The sequence below is a fragment of the Camelus bactrianus genome, chromosome 29 (assembly GCF_048773025.1).
Source record: "Camelus bactrianus isolate YW-2024 breed Bactrian camel chromosome 29, ASM4877302v1, whole genome shotgun sequence".
NCBI classification, from domain to species: domain Eukaryota; kingdom Metazoa; phylum Chordata; class Mammalia; order Artiodactyla; family Camelidae; genus Camelus; species Camelus bactrianus.
Genome location: NC_133567.1, coordinates 20810969 through 20828324, shown reverse-complemented (window position 1 = coordinate 20828324; position 17356 = coordinate 20810969). Strand labels below are relative to the sequence as shown.

General features: G+C 32.6%; 1 non-coding gene across 1 annotated transcript; it reads left to right on the top strand.

The window, feature by feature from the left end:
• The first annotated feature begins 5198 nt into the window (after positions 1 to 5198).
• LOC123615995 (U6 spliceosomal RNA) lies at positions 5199 to 5304 on the top strand. The gene has a single exon (XR_006723862.1). It is a non-coding gene; the product is annotated as a U6 spliceosomal RNA (small nuclear RNA).
• The last annotated feature ends 12052 nt before the right edge of the window (positions 5305 to 17356 follow it).

Here is a 17356-nt window from a genome sequence, read left to right as displayed (position 1 = left end):
TGTTTTTAGGAGACATTCTGTGTGCCCCAGCAGTGCTCTCCCCTCTAGTCACCAGAGCCAGAGATGCCCCCAGCATGGGCTGTGTGGGTCTCACTGTTGGGGCAGGCTGGCTGGCTGTGTGGTCTGGTAGGCTTTGTTGGCCTCTGATTTACTTGGTTGCCAGGTCCTGCCTTGTGCAGAAGTTTCCAGCTATTAGTTGGTGGGACTGAGTCTTAACCTAAGTGCTTGGAGATTTTCTGGCAATAAAGGTAGAGTGAAAGACATTAATGAGCTATGCCCTTGAGGAGCTTACATTCTTGTGTGAAAGGACAGACATGTCCCTTGTCTCATTAACGTGGCATTTCCAGCTATTCTAATAATACTGGTTTCTGAATCTGATAAAAGTAAAAGAAAATAATGTGATAGGGAATGATTTCTAGATGGTGGAGGGGTTGGGAAAACGTTACAAGTAGAAGTAAGAGCAAGTGAGAAAGGTCTGATATGGAAACAAGCGGGGCATGTCCAGGGCAGGAAGAACTGTGTGAGAGTGGTTGAAATTAACGTCGACATTTTGAACAAAATGGGAAGAGAGGAGCAGGCAGACCTGCTGGAGGAAGACTGCAATAGACCAGGTGAGATGTGCTGGTTACTTGGACTGGGATTTTAATACTGTAGATATTAAATAGTGTTTGGAGTCTAGCTACCTAACAGAGTAACAGCAAACAAGGATCATCGAGGTATTGAATATAAGGGGTGAAGAAAAGAAAAGTCTCAAAATAAGTCCTAAATTTTGGCCACAGTGAGAGTCAGTCATTGATACTAATAATAATAAATGAGGCTCAAAAAAATATTGAAGTATGATTGCTCCAAGATGAGACAGGGTTATTAATGGCAGAACTAGACCTGCATCCTGGTCCATTGATTGTGTACTTTCTGCTCACTTCCAATGAGGAAAACTCACTTCAGATTAACATTACTAATCATGCAACAACTTTTAGTCAGCAACTATTGATAATTAGAGAATTTTGGTTGATTTTAAAGTCTAAATGTATTGAGAGTAATAAGCCTAAGTTCAATGAAAAACATAACGTCTTTTAAAAAATCATAATGATCAAGATTGTTGGAAAGGTCATCATTATATGAGTGGTTCTTAAAGTCTAAGTTACAAATTGTTATTTAGGTGTAAGTGACTAAAAAAAAAAGAATATTTCTAAGCTAATTCTCTTTATAGCAGTAACAGTAGTTTTTTGTTTGTTTGTTTGTTGTTTTATTAGCATGTGTCAAAACAGGATCATTGAAATAACTTTTAAGTGAGTGAGTAGAGCAAATGGGTATTGTAAGTCCAGGTGTTTTCCTTCATTGTTTCTGCCCTCGCATTTTTATACCTTGGAGGGGCAGAGTATAGTGCTACACTACTGCAAGTCTACTTCTGAGATTTCCCAATGACCAGTAACCAGTCCTTTCAAGGTGGAAATCAGCCTTCATCCCAAATGCTCCTCTTCTTCAAGCGTAGAACAATTATTGAGTATAGTGGGTATTTGATAATTGATTAAGATATCAGTTCTATTGTCCAATCGAGATGTGGCTAAATGATGAAGTTAGCACTGAAAAATCTTACAATTAGCATTTCAAGATCTACTATTAAAAACAACCTGGACAGAGGTTTTGACCACGTTTATCTATATGGTTCACAAATTTAATTTGAATAAAAGTTATGAGGGTATTTAGAATACTTAACACAAAGCACTGGACAACCTAAACAGACCTACTAAGAGTATTGAAATTGAATTTGTAATTTTAAAAAGTCCAGCAAACAGAAGTCCAGGACTGGACAGCTTCACAAGGGAATTTTACCAAACATATAAAGAAGAGCTGATACCTATTCTTTTCAAACTACTCCAAAAAATTGAAGAGCGAACACTCTGAAATTTAGTCTACAAACCCAGCATTATCCTGATACCAAAACCAGACAAACACACTTCCAAAAAAGCAAATTATAGGCCAATATCTCTGATAAATACAGATGCAAAAATCCTCAACAAAAGATTAGCAAATTGAATTCAACAATATATTAGAAGAACCATAAACCCAAACCAAGTGGGATTTATTCCAGGAATGCAGGATAGTTCAATATTTGCAAATCAATCGATGTGATATACCATATTAAAAAAAGGAAAAATAAAATCATATGATCATCTCAACAGACACAGAAAAAGTGCTTGACAAAATTCAACATCTGCTCATGATAAAAAAAACCCTCTCATCATAGTTCATGCAGAGAAAATGCACTTCCACACAGTCAAGGCCATTTATGACAAACCCACGTATCTATGGTAAATTAATCTATGACCAAAGAGGCAAGAATACACAGTGGAGAAAAGAGAGTCTCTTCAATCAGTGGTACTAGGAAAACTGAACCACTACATGTAAAGAATGAGATTAAAACATTTTTTCACACCATATAAAAAATAAACTCAAAATTGATCAAAGACTTACAGAATTGATTAAAGAATTGATTAAACTCCTAGAAAAACATATAGACTGACCCCAATTTGACATAAATTGTACCAATATTTTTTGAAATAACAAACAGGACTCAAATGTAAAAGCTTTTGCACAGTGAAGGAAACCATCAACAAAATGAAAAGACAACCTACTGAATGACAGAAAATATTTGCAAATGATATGACTGATAAGGGGTTAATATCCAAAATATATACAGCTCATATAACTCAATATCCTAAAAAACCAACAACCCAATCAAAAAAATGGGCAGAAGACCTAAATAGACATTTCTCCAAAGAAGACATACATATGGCCAACAGGCACATGAAAAGATGCTCAGTATTGCTGATTATCAGAGAAATGCAAATCAAAACAACAATTGATATCACCTCATATCTGTCAGAATATCTATCATCAAAAAGACCAGAAATAACAAATGTTGGCAAGGATGTAGAAAAAAGGGAACCCTTGCACACTGTTAGTGGGCCAACTACTATGAAAAACAATATGGAGGTTTCTCAAAAAACTAAAAATAAAACTATAATTTGATCCATCAAATCCACTGCTGGGTGTATATCAAAAGAAAATAAACCCACCAATTTGAGAAGATATATGCGTCCCAATGTTCATAGCAGCAATATTTACAATTGCCAAAATATGGAAGCAACTTAAGTGCCCAACAACAGATGAATGGATAAAGATGTAGTGTATATATTCAATGGAATATTACTCAGCCCTGAAAGGAATGAAATTCTGCCATTTGCAACAACATATATGAACCTGGAGAGTATTATGCTTAGTGAAATAAGTCAGACAGAAAAAGACAAATACTATATAATATCACTTATATGTGGAATCTGAAAAATAATACAAATGATTGTATATAGCAGAACAGCAATAGATTCACAGATATAGAAGACAAACTAGTGGTTACCAGCGGGGAGAGTGGAGAGGGCAAGGTAAGATAGGGAGGACGTATTATACAGCACAGGGAAATGTAACCATTATTTTGCAATAACTTTAAAAGGAATATAATTGTAAATACTTAATCACTATGTTGTATACCTGAAAATAATACAATATTGCAAATCAACTGTACTTCAATAATAAAACACAGAATACCTGACACAGAAGATAAACTCCATCCTAGTTAACAGTTTATCAGTTCATTAAAGGTGCTGTTTTTGGAGTGACAACCATATGTCAGAAACATGCCCAAGTATATCTTTGGATGTGATATGCACATTTAATAAATTCCTTACCATTATCATTTAATGAATACGTCAAGTAATGTAATTATATTATGTGCCATGAAATACCTCTACCCATACTCATTCAGAAAAATTAGGTATATAGAATTTGAAGCGCAGACTACAGTTGGCTAAAACTGGCAGATTTAAGTGTTTTATTAAGATCTCTTGTATTAAATGCTATCTTCTATATTAAACTCATTTTGAGTAATTATTATTTTGATCATTTTAAAAGGTAAATCTGGGATATTTATGCTGCGTCTGCTGGAAGACAACTTGAGAAAACAAGAGAAGACTATATTTAGATTTTTAGTGGTAGAAGTTTGTAATAGAAATTGTCCAGTCGCAATTCTTATTTAATAGGTAAATCATGTAGCCTTGAAATGTTAAGTAATTTTTTCAAGTTTGCACATCTAGTTGTGTTAGACTCAGAAAAATAACATGATTTAACTGCCTTATTCTCCATCTCTATTTAGTTTATTTCCAAGAAATCATAGCAAACTAGTTATGATTTGTATCAATTCTGCCACCTTTCTTTTAGAATGTTTTAGGTTTGATATATTATATCTGGAGATACACGTTCTTTTCTCAAGCAGGAATTTTCTGTAACAATTCTGAGCTTAGATATGCCAGGTACATTAGTAAAATTACTTGGCAGGGGTTATCCCTGAAGATTTTCCGATTTTTATAATTCATTTATCACACACAAGATTATGAATCCATTCCAAGTTCAAGACTGACCCCGAACTTGGCATCCCATTTTAATCTTAAATCTTCTGAATATTGAGTTTTACATATATTAACCTAATATCCACTATTGCAAAAGAATCCTTGATATTAAATAGTTTGTTCTCTTGTAATGAATAACTGAAATGTCCCATAAATCCCATTTATCTGTATTCAAACAAAATCTCATGTTATCATTCTATTTAGTAATAGAGAAATTTTAACTTGGGGCTTATCAAATATTCTCACTATATATTTTATGATGTGCATTTGCAGATCAATTTTATCAAATACCACTGAAAATCAAGTAATCAACCTCCATTACCTACAAGAATTTTACAGAACTTTGAACTAACCCCCTCCAATGAAAGATATGGATGCTTTAGGCTGGGAAATCTAATGATAATATCTAAATATATAACCTTTCTTATCATAAAATGATAACTTCAGAGGAAACAACATTATGACTATAAAAAAAAAAAACACTAGCAAGTCAAAAAGAATGAATCAGAAAGTCATCCAAATTCGCAGCCTAGGAATAAATTAGAAGGAAGCAAAACCCCTTTGGGAAATTCTGAACGAAAGGCTACAATTATATGTCAGCTCATGAGCACAGTGATATTGTTTTGTTCCCTTTGTAGCCTCAGTACCTAGTAGAGTGTCTTGCACGCAGCAGGTGCCTAATAAACAATGATAAATAATTACTGAAAGGATGAATGAATAAAAAGAAATGATATAGTGCTCGCTTCGGCAGCACATATACTAAAATTCGAACGATACAGAGAAGTTAGCATGGCCGCTGCGCAAGGATGACACGCAAATTCGTGAAGCGTTCCATATTTTTCATAGACATAGAATACAAACTTGTGGTTGCCAGGGGGATGGGGGGTGGGAAGGGACGGGATTTCAAAATGTAGAATAGATAAACAAGATTGTACTGTGTAGCACAGGGAAATATATACAGGATCTTGTGGTGGGTCACAGCAAAAGAGAATGTGACAATGAATATATGTATGTTCATGTATAACTGAAAAATTGTGCTCTACACTGGAATTTGGCACAACATTGTAAAATGACTATAATTTAATAAAAAAAAAGTTTAAAAAAAAAGAAATGATATAATATGACAGTAAAAACATTCAAAAAGGATGATATTTCATCCCTGAGTGTAAGAAGATTTCTAGTTGTTAATGTTTTCCTTTTTATGAGATGCATTTCTCCTTTTCATTAATGTGTATTATATATTATTAAACTCACTTTGCTTAAAAAAAAGCAATTTAATTTTAATAGGAACTGAGGATCCTGCAGTTAATATTTTGCCTGAAATTAGGTTCAAATTGTGTGTGGGTAAATGAATCTCCTCACTTCAAACCAGTGCAGTGCACTGCATTCTACTCAAGCCTAAAGCTTCTTAAAGAAATTCCTTAGTAAAAATTCGCATGTAAGGTCACATTTGTGCAGAATTCTAAATAACTACATGTCTGTTGATGGAGGAGAAGGTCAGATGACTGATTTAAAAGCCAAAAATTTCATTTACTGATGAGAAAGAATGATTGGAAATGAAGAGGGTGTTTTGTTTTAATGATGAACTACTCAAACGCAAGCAAGGCTACTGCGGACTTTCAGATGAGATGATGAGATGGTGACAGAAGTACACACACCCAATATTTCACACTGTAATGGCCAAATTTGTATTTTTTTTATATTTATGTATGTGTGTGTATAAAGAAAGAAATCAACACAAGCACTATAAACAAGGAAAGTATGCCATTCAAGTGCTAGATATTTCAAGAAATGTCTGCTAGATAATGTAATGATGTGATCAGTTGATAGAACCTAGTCTGATTTGATAAACTGCAGGTAGCAACACACTTAATGAGAAACAAAAGCATGAAAAGCATTAACATGATTACTTGTAAGGCACCAGGCATTCCTCTATGAACTTTACATGTATTAATTGGTTTAATTCTCCCAATTCCATCAAGTAGATATTCTCACAAGAAGAAAAGGGAATTTATGTTACTTACACAAGAATTTACAGTTACTAATTTTTAGACTTCAGACAATTAGAACCCAGAGCCAACATTCCCAGGTACTCTGCTGTCTTGCCTCATACATAATCGTTAAATAAATTATAATAATGATATACCTTAATTTCACACAATTATTAAAAGTGTAACTTGGAAAAATATTTAATAATATATGTGAATATTCACAACTCTTGGCTGAGTTGAAAACATTTTAAATCAGTATGAGTGGATGCTCACACATACGGTATGTTTGGCTAAGCACATTAACAATCAGATTTATTTTTCAGGAGTCATGTGGATGGTTTGTTCTCCACACCCACTGGCTGTGTGAGAATATCTCACTATTGATTTCACATGTGAAAACTGGTTTTATATGTGTAATATTTAGTTGCATGATTTTTATTTGAAACAAGAAAGTCAGTATATGGAAGGACTACTAGTAAACTTATAGACTGATTAAACATATGGAGCAATGGAATGTTGTAGGCAGGAGAACAAGATCGAAGGCAAAACTCTAGAAATATCTTTGATAATGTTTGTATAATAGCATTTTCTACAATTCATTACTAAAACAGTTCAGATGGTGGGAAAAAAGGTGGAACTTAAGAGCAGATAAAATCATTGTGGCAGACATTATTTATCACCTTTTTTCTTAGATGTTACCATTGGATAAATGTAAGTTAAACTTAGTTATTGCAAATGTATTGATAACTATTAGTAGAATTATAAACAAGATGTCTGTCCACATCAGATAACACACAATCTCAATAGTAAAAAGAAAAAAAAATGAAATAAAAAACAGAAAAGCACTGCTTAAAACTAAGATGGCTAAAACTACATGACAAAAAATGTCTAATAATGTAACAGCTAGGAGTCTACTAATGATAAGTTAGGTCATTGAGCCCACTGTCCCATTGAGGCCAGGAATATCAGTGCAGAGTTTGGAGCCAATGCTTACCTTTGGGAGCTAGGTGACTTTCAGAAACAAAGACTAGAAGACCAAGGATGAGCAATGATCTGTCACAGGTTAAAGACAACAAAATTGAGTTCTGAGTCTGACCAAGGGGTGAGGGTAGAAGAAAACGCTGCAGCCTAGGAGTACACTTGTGTTGTAAGATATCAAAGTAATGTTAGCTTATTCTGGAGTCACCTTAATCCACAGTGCTATGCTACCTGGGCAACTGAGAAAAGAATGCAAAATAATCCCCGGAGAAATGTAACATCATTCTAGGTCTCACATTATTTCTAAATACAATTTTGAGAATGCAGTGTAAACTGTATCACATAAAAGAAAAATTGACTCATTTTGTACAGAAGAACATCAATACAATTAGCAGTTGACTTACTCTCTAAACAAAAGAAGAAGCCAGAAGACAATGAAATAACATATTCAAGGTTCTGAAATGAAAAGCAAAAAATTAAATAAAGAAACAAAAACTCTATGAACCAAGAATTCTATCCAACAAAAAAATCTATATCCTTATAAATTGAAGGTGAAATAAATGCATTTCCAGATAAATATAGACATAAAAAATTCATTACTAGTTGACCTCCTTAAGAAAAACACTAAAGGAAGACCTTTAATATAAAAGATAATGACTCTAGAAGATGATTCAAATTCAAAGGGAGAAATAAAAGGCACCAGAAATTGTAAACACGTGGGTTAATATAAAAGCTGTATATATATTTTAAATCATTTACTGTTTTAATACTTTGCAGATATAGATTTCATAAAAAAAGTAACACTGTGTTTTGGGGTAAATATCATCTAAAATGCAAAATACATACTGAATTTCAAAGGCAGTACAAAAAAGGAATATAAGATATCTCATTAATAACATACATTGAATATGTGTTGAAACTATATTTTGAAATTATGCTTAGATGTTTCTGAATGGTGATTAATGGATGTGTTTTGTCAAATTCTTCATATCCAAAATTGAATCAAATAAGCACGGCTTTTTGTGAAAATTAAGAAAAAACAGGGACATTGGAAATAAAACAAATCTGAAAGATCAAGAGAAAAATACTTAAAATGTCTCTAGTGTCAGAGCATCATTATGGTATTTCATGCATGAACGAAATAACTTTTTTCACTCCTTAACATTTGTAACACATTATTCTAGACTTTATGTGGCATATACTTTTTAATAGTAATTTATTTATATTTCCTATTTCTTATTAGATTGTAAATCCATTAGGTCAGGGTCCATGCCTTATTCCACATGCAAATCTATAATGGGTGATTAACACCACTTGTTGAAGTATTTTGAATTAATACCTAATTTAAGTAAAAAAATCACAACTCAAATCCAAATGTTCATAATTTTGGGGTTATTACATGGCTCACATATTTTTAATAGATGAACACTTGACTCTATATCACACTTACCAAAAGACTCATCTTTCAATAATTTGATACTTAAATGTTTATTGGAAAGAGATTCCCAATTTGTACTACTTGCTATAGGAAGTGCTAAGATTAGCAAAACACTGGAAGAGTTAACAATCTATATTTCCCAGTCTGAAGAAAGATTACTTATTTCTAATGGGTACAACATCCTTGAGAATAGATATATTTTCCGTAGTTTAAAGCTAGAAGCAAGGTTAATTTTTTAAAAGAGAAAAGGACATGAAACATTCTCCAAGACAAAAAAATGAAGAGACTATCTTGCACTCCCTATTTTAGAATTTCAAATTTAATATGCGCTTTACAAATATCTGCTAAATGTCAATAACCTTATACCAAATGATGTCTTATTCTCTTGTGTTCTAAATGGACATATTTGTGTGATGAAGTTTGCTTAATTAATGTCTAGGATGGTTAAACAGAAAGAAGCATTCTGTCTTTGAAAGGCTGAAAGCTCTATTACTTCCTGGAAACATAAAATTGCAACAATGATTTTATTGTATACTTTCTCTGGTGTGATTGTGATTTTAAGTGCATATTTCTTCTTATTAAAGAAGACAGTGTGCAAGGAAAATGTGGAATATTATATGTGTTAAGAAGGAATTAAGTTGAAATGTATGACTCCAGTCTGACATCCTGGAAAAGGCAATACTATGGAAATAATAAAAAGATCGGTGGTTACCAGAGGGTAAGATGGAGAGATGGATAAACAGGCAAAGCAGACAGGAATTTGAGGATAGTAAAAACCACTCTGTATGTTACTATAATAATGAATGTGTTTCGTTATACATTCGACTAAACTCGGAGAATGTACAACATCAAGAGTAAACCCTAATAAAATTATGGACTTTAGATGATAAAGATATGTCAATGTAGGTTCATCAGTTGTAGCAAAGGTACCTCTTGGGAGGGATGTTGATAATGGAGGAGCTATTTACATGTGTGGGGGAAGGGAGTATATGGGAACACTGTACTTTCTGCTCAATATTGCTTTGAATCTAAAAATTCTCTAGAAAATAAAGGCTAGTTTAAAAAAGAAGAAAAAAGGAAGAGCATGAGCTAAGAGATTCCTGTTTGTGAAAAAAAGGATTCACTACTCCTGACTCACAGGTGTGTACAGAGATTTACACACAGAGACCATGCAGTAAAACTCAATGCTAAGATTCCAGAAAAGTGTGTCTTTATATCTGGGTAAATTCAGAGGTCTCAGGGTACAGCTGGCTCAGAGACAATTTAAAATTTTTTATCCAAATATAAGTTGTTCATGGAAAGACTTAAGTTTAGAGTGGAATTATCAGTCCACCAGGTTTATATTCAATCAACAGAATTCAGTTGGGTTATTTTAGGACCTTGCATGTAAATCATGTTCTAGAACAGCAAGAAGGAGAAAGAGAAAAGAGATGGGAATGCGTATTATAGAATAAGTGATTTCTAGAAAATTCTTTGTGTAGAGTAGGTGTGAGGAAAAGAAGAAACCACATGAGAATTGCATGAATGGTCAATGAATTTCAATTAAATTGAAATTCAAACCTAGCTACCCATGGAAGGATCTGATGACACAATGGAGCATCTGGGGAGGATATCAACAAACACTTCCTCACTTCCAACTTCGCATATTGTATTATCCTGGCACCACATTGTGGTGGTGAATTTATGTGTCAGCTTGACTGGGATAATAGATGCCCAGAATGCTGGAAAACATTATTTCCCAGTGTGTCTGTGAAGAGATTAGCATTTGAATCTCTAGACTGAGTAAAGATCACCCTCACTAAGGTGGGTGGGCATTATCCAATCCTTAAGGGCCTGATTACAACAAAAAGATGGAAGAAATGCAAACTTGTTCTCTTTGTTTGAGCTGGGACCTTCATCTTCTGCCCTAGGACCTCTGTGCTCCTGGTCCTCAGGCCTTAGGATTCAAACTAAATTATACCACCAACTTGAAGACAGCAAATTGTAGGACTTCTCAGCCTCCACACTTGTGTGAGCCAATTCCCATAATAGCTCTTTGTATATATATATGTATGTATATTATTGGTCTATTTCTCTGGAGAACCCTAACACATTTATGTTAGTCACAAACGTAATTCAATTACCATACAAGAGATAAACTTTGGGAGTTGAAAAATATGTTTTGCTCTAATAATTTAAAGTAAATAAAACAATCTTATCTATCTAGAAAAAAATATTTTTTTTCTTTTGTGACAGCAAACTGAGTCCAGTTTCAAAAGCACTACTTATTTCATGGGCTTCAAAATGTAATTTCTCAAATATAGTTATTAGTCCAATTAATTTAATACCTATGGTTGTTTAACTTGGATGTAAGAAAAGATAATTGCACTTTAAATTTTCTCATTTTCTACAAAATAAAATGTAACTGACAATAATCTTTCTTCTCTTTGAAAGAAAATTACTATGATAGAACTTTGACTATCATGAAATTTTAAGTAGGGTTTTTATTATGTAAAATGTAGATTATTTAATTATTGTAGTTACAATTTCTAAATGCATGTGAAAAATGATTTGATAAATTACAGAATAAAGAAAAAAGGAAAATAGTTTAATTTAATACACTCATTTGTTATACATATAATGCAATTTTAGTTTTAGTTTCTCTATTCCTCTCGGACACCTAAAACTGCACAAAATGAACAGTTCACCTTAAAATTCCTCTTGTAGGCAAAGAGAATCAATTTTTTCTTCTCATCATATGAATAGTATTTTCTCATCACATACCCCTTAAAACAGAGCACATAAGTTCCTCTGAAGCCTGGTTACTGATTATCATGAATTACTTTTTTTCCAACAAATAACCACAAATCAAATCAGAGATTATTAACTAACAGGCTGAAAATGACGCTCCCTTCCCATTTCCTTCTCTCTCTCACCACGTTCAGAGGGTTCACTGCAAAGGGCAGTTTTGATACACTGTTTCTATGTCTGTATCCCCACAGTGCCAAAACAATGGATTTAAATGATAAAATTAAAAAATTTTAATGTCCTAAACTATTTTTCTCTGTCTATAAGCAAGCAGGTAATCAGCGTGTGTATCTATGATGCCCTTTCTCAGCTGCATTTACTGATTTGTTTCTGATATTAGAATGTAGAGATGTGAAATCTATTTCAATCTAATAAGTCAAGTATTTATTACATGTCTGTAAGTGACCCCAAACATGAGTAGGATCTGTGAAGGATATGAAAGAAGAACACTGCAGAGGACTTTCCACTGCAGATAAAGTAGCAGATTTTTCGTGGGGAAAGAGCGTGTGTGTAAACACCTAAATAACTTTATAAATAAATCAAGAACTGAATGAAACCTAGGACCAAATTCATCACAAATTAAAATGTTTATTCTTTATATGTGTCACATGGGTTGCCTGATGGTTAAGTGGAAATATTTGTGTTAACTCTGCTGATGATGTACTGACCTAAAAATGAATTCCTTTTATATTCCTGCTAATCTGTGATTCTTAAAGTAGTAAAACTCTTCATTTATTCATTCAACAAACATTAACGTGTTACTTGCTAGGCAGTCAATAAAGAAATGAGTCAAAACAGACTGTCCTTGGCCTTATGGAGCTCAGAGTATAACGAGAGAGATACACTTTAATCAAAGAATCATGATATATATGTAATTTTAAAATAGTAACTGTTATGAAAAAGAATACAGAAGTAAGAAAGCAAATAACAGTCACGGAGAGCAGGAGGAGTTTAGAGAATGCTCCCTGAAGTAAAGGATGCTTGACTTAAAATTTTGAAATTTAGAGAATAAGAATGAATAAACAAGTCATAGAACTAGAAAAGATGGGGAAGGATGTGAAGTAAATGCAGAAATTCTGAGGAAGAGTAATGTAAGAAAATTCTAGTAGCTAAAATTCACAGACAGGGGTTGAAAGTGGAAAATTTTGAATCAGTCTGGAGAAATAGACAAGAGTCAGGTCATGTAAGGTCTCATGTTACATGCCGTAATACTATTTTTTAAATTATTAAAATATAGAAAGCATGGACAGATTTTAGATAGGGGTGTAAAAAGTAAAATTGTACTCTAAATAGTCTTATTCTTTAGAATTAAGAATGACATTATCAGAGTGGAAGAGTGTATTAATTTCACAGCTTTATCAGAACTGGTCATGTTTTCCTGGTAAGAGTGGGGACCTATTGTCTCATTTGGGATAAAAATTAATTATGGAATTAACAACTACTTTGTTGATCAGATCAGACCAAAGCCACCATAAAAAGCAGATACTCTTTAAGATTAATTGTTAAATTTATCTTGTAAATGATCTATGATTGTATCTTAAATGTTTTAAATATCTGATTCATCCAACACTGCATAGAAATAATTTTGTTTGAATTCTAGGAAAGAAGAAGCCTCTTCTGACGCCACTGCCCACAGTTAGGTGACCATTCTTGAACCCTTCCTGTGACAAGGTGGAGATCAGCTGACACACAGAATCCCATGTCGATCACACTGCTTTCTTTTGGCCAACCTACTGCTGTCAGGAACTGAGAAAAATGTCCATGACTGTGTTTCTATTTTCAGTGGAATTAATATTTCATAAGATTCTGCCTCTGTCTATTGCATTAAATATAATAAATTGAATTATGCCTGACAGCTGTTTTCCATTTGTGTTTCTTTTTCCTCACATAAAAAAAAAATAGTAATAATTCACACTGCTTCAGTAACATGAACTCTGCTTGACAGCCAACTGATGGTCCGTCAGAAGGCTTGGAGTCTGGAGGGACATTTATGATGGGTTAAATTTAAAAAGCAAACAAATAGCAGTAAAATAAAAGTCTTTAGTCATCTATATTTAATTTTTCTTCACCTATGGCACATATCTATATTAAGAAATTGTTAAACTGAGGAAGTAGACACCAGGTTGTAATTTAATTACTGATGCAGTTGGCCTATTTGTTAATTTGATCTCTGAAGTGGAATCTGAGTTCAGCTAATATTAAAAATATCCTGGATCAAAACTTGAATAAACACTAAATTTAGTGAAGTGGTTCTCCAAGGAAAATTTGTCTTTACCCATTTTTCATTTCAATTTTACTTTTGATAAAATAAGTAGGATCCTTCAATACTTAAAAATATGTCTATGCTGTCAGGTTTCTGTGTTATTATAACCTGAAGACTTTTCTGTCAATCAGCTTTCAAATCCCAAGCATTTCAGAGCCCTTCCTCCTCCTCCTCCTCCCCCTCCTCCTCCTTCTGATACATTTCTTTTTAGAGAACTAAATGAATTTTACAATTAAATATATTAGCCCCAATAATTCAGAGTCCGCAGAAGACTGTCATAAATGCATAATTCCAGGTGGAGTCAGTCACATTACAATTTCTATCAATAAGATTTTCTGCAAATTCATTCATATGCACCCTTTCCTGTGGCAACTTTAAGGATATCCCGAAGTCTTTGAAACCTCTGACCATGTTGGAGTAAGTGGGATAGGACTTGCCTTCCTACTAATATAATATTTGAGACTTTCTCTCTCTCTGTAGATATATATATATAGTGGTCCTTTAAAGATGATCTCATCATTTCCAAAGAAATCACTAGAAAAATACAAAAAATATGTATATACATATATGAGATTATCACCTAGAATTTTGTACCCAGAAAAAATAGCCTTTAAAAATGACAGTGAAGTAAATATATTACTAGATAAATACTAAAAGAATTCATAGTCAGAAGAGCTACATTACAAAATTGTGAAACAAGGTAATCAAACTAAAGGAAAATATTAAATGTGAATTTAGATCTATAGGAAAGAATAAACAGTCCTCAGGAACTGTAAATATGTGTCTATATAATACTGTTTTTTTTCCTTCTGATTTCTTTAAAAGACAACTGTTTTTAAGGCAAAAACATTGTTCTTTATGGAGTCTATAACATGTAGAAGTAAAATATGCAAGAATTATGCTATAGATAGTGTGGGATAAATGTAAATATACTTTTATAAGCTTCTCATATTTTACACTGAGTAGTAAAATAAGACTAGGTAAATTGTGGTCATTTAAAGATGATCACATCATTTCCAAAGTTATCACTAAAAAATACAAAAAAATGTACAATTATAAAGCTGGTAGAGAAAATAAAATAGAATGTCAAAATGTTTGATTAGCTCAAATAAAAGCTGGAAATAGGAATAAGAGAATAAAAACAGGATAAATATTAAAAATAGTAATGAGGTAGAATTAAATAATTACAAATATATGTCTAATTATTTTAAATAATAATCTAATAAAAACTCAAATTTAAGGCAAATATATTCATAAAAGTGTAAAAGGAAGAATCAATAATATATGTATATTTATATATAGATATATATACATACGAGGACAGGTTAAAAGCAAAAGAATGAAAAATATGTACATGCAAAGTGTTAATAGAAGGAAGTTGGATTAATAAATACATAAAAGGGAATTTTATAATGATGAAAGTGTCAATTCAGTAGGAATCATAGAATCCTAAATATGCACACCTCTACCAACAGCTTAACATTAAATGAAGTAAAAATTAACAGGATTAGATTAAAAAAATAGACAAATCAAAAAATCATGATTGGAGAATTTAATACTCCTCCCTCAGAAATTTTTAGAAAAACTAGACCAAAAAATACAATTATATGGAAGATTTGAACAGCACTAGAAACCATCTTGCTTTAACTAACAATTAGAGAAAAAAATAAGAAAGGCATAATATGTGTTAATTTCAAATGCATAAAAAATGTTCAACAAAAGTTTCTGCCTTTTTCTCCAGGATGAAACAATTCTTAATGAATCAAAAGAATGTACTTTTATATGCTATGTTCTCCAACTCTAATGAAATTATTTCAGAAACAAGTAATACAAAGAATATATGTGGAACACAACAATATATAGAAAAATGATTTTATGGTTCAAAGAAGAAATTACAAAATAAGTCAGAAAGAGGAAGACAAACACTATATGTTAGCACTTACATGTGGAATCAAAATACAAAGCAAACAAATGTATATAATAAAACAGAAACAGAGTCACAGATACAGAGAACAATCTGGTTACCAGTGTGCAAAGGAAAGGCGGGGAGGGGAGAAATAGTACGAGATAAGGAGATACAAACTACTAAGTACAAAATAAATAAACAACAAGGACATATTGTATAGCACAAGGAAATATAGCCATAACTTTGTAATAACTTTAAATGGGATATAACCTGTAAAAATATTGAATCACTATGTTGTATATCTGAAAATAATAAAATATTGTAAACCATCTATACTTCAATTTAAAAAACAGATTAAAAAATTTAACAGAACTACATCAAATAAAAAATCATAATTAAACACATTTCTAGAAGTCATACCCCAAAATACTATATAGTATAGGATTTTTTTTCTAACAGTTTTTAAGTATAGTCAGTTACAATGTGTCAATTTCTGGTGCGCAGCATAAGGTCCCAATCATGCATATACATACATGTGTACATTTTCATATTCTTTTTCATTAAAAGTTATTACAAGATATTGAATATAGTTCCCTGTGCTATGCAGAAGAAGTTTGATTTTTTTTAATCTACTTACATACATACAGTGGTTAACATTAGCAAATCTCAAACTCCCAAATTTATCCCTTCCCACTCTCCTTCCCCAATAACCGTAAGATTGTTTACTATGTCTGCGAGTCTGTTTCTCTCATAGATGAGCTCGTTAGTGTTCTTTTTTTTCTTTTTCTTTCTTTTTTTTTTTTTTTTTAATTTTTAGAAAAGGCAGATCAACAGAGCTGTCCTGGATTAACCATTAAGCAAAGTAAGCACATGTTTAAGGAACCAAGAAGTAGAGGGCATCACAGGGCTTTTCTTCCTTCTATCATGCCCTTAACTCTTCACACAGAAACTCTGCTTGAAGTGTGAAAATTAACATGACTCCATGAAACAGAGATGAAATTGAGCTGGCCCTTAACGACACCAGACATTGGGACATCATTTTAATTTAATGGAATATGCATCTCTAACCTACAGATTTTTTTCTTGTGCTTCTTTGGGTTGCTGTTGCATTCTTTTATCAGACTGATCATTAATCTTCACAAAAAATCCTCAGTAAACCTGCTTTAAGAGTAACCCTTGTAACAATGGGTGCTATTAATTCAGTCCCTGTGTCATTAGATAATATCCTCTCATAATTCTTAGATTTATCCCATACATACTTACCACATTTGGGGAAGAACAACCAAGTGTGGGATTACAAACAAGGGCCCTGGTATCAGAGAACAGTTCAAATACTAGATCTTTCATATAACTGTGCAACTAGATACACGAGTATAACATATTTCTGATACATTAATCAGGATAGGCTAATTTATGTTGTGGTAGGAAACATCCCCCAATCTTAAAATAAGAGAAATTTATTTTTTCACTCGTGCTGCATGTCCAATGAAATTTATCTAGGGAGCACGAATGTTAATTGAAACTGATCAT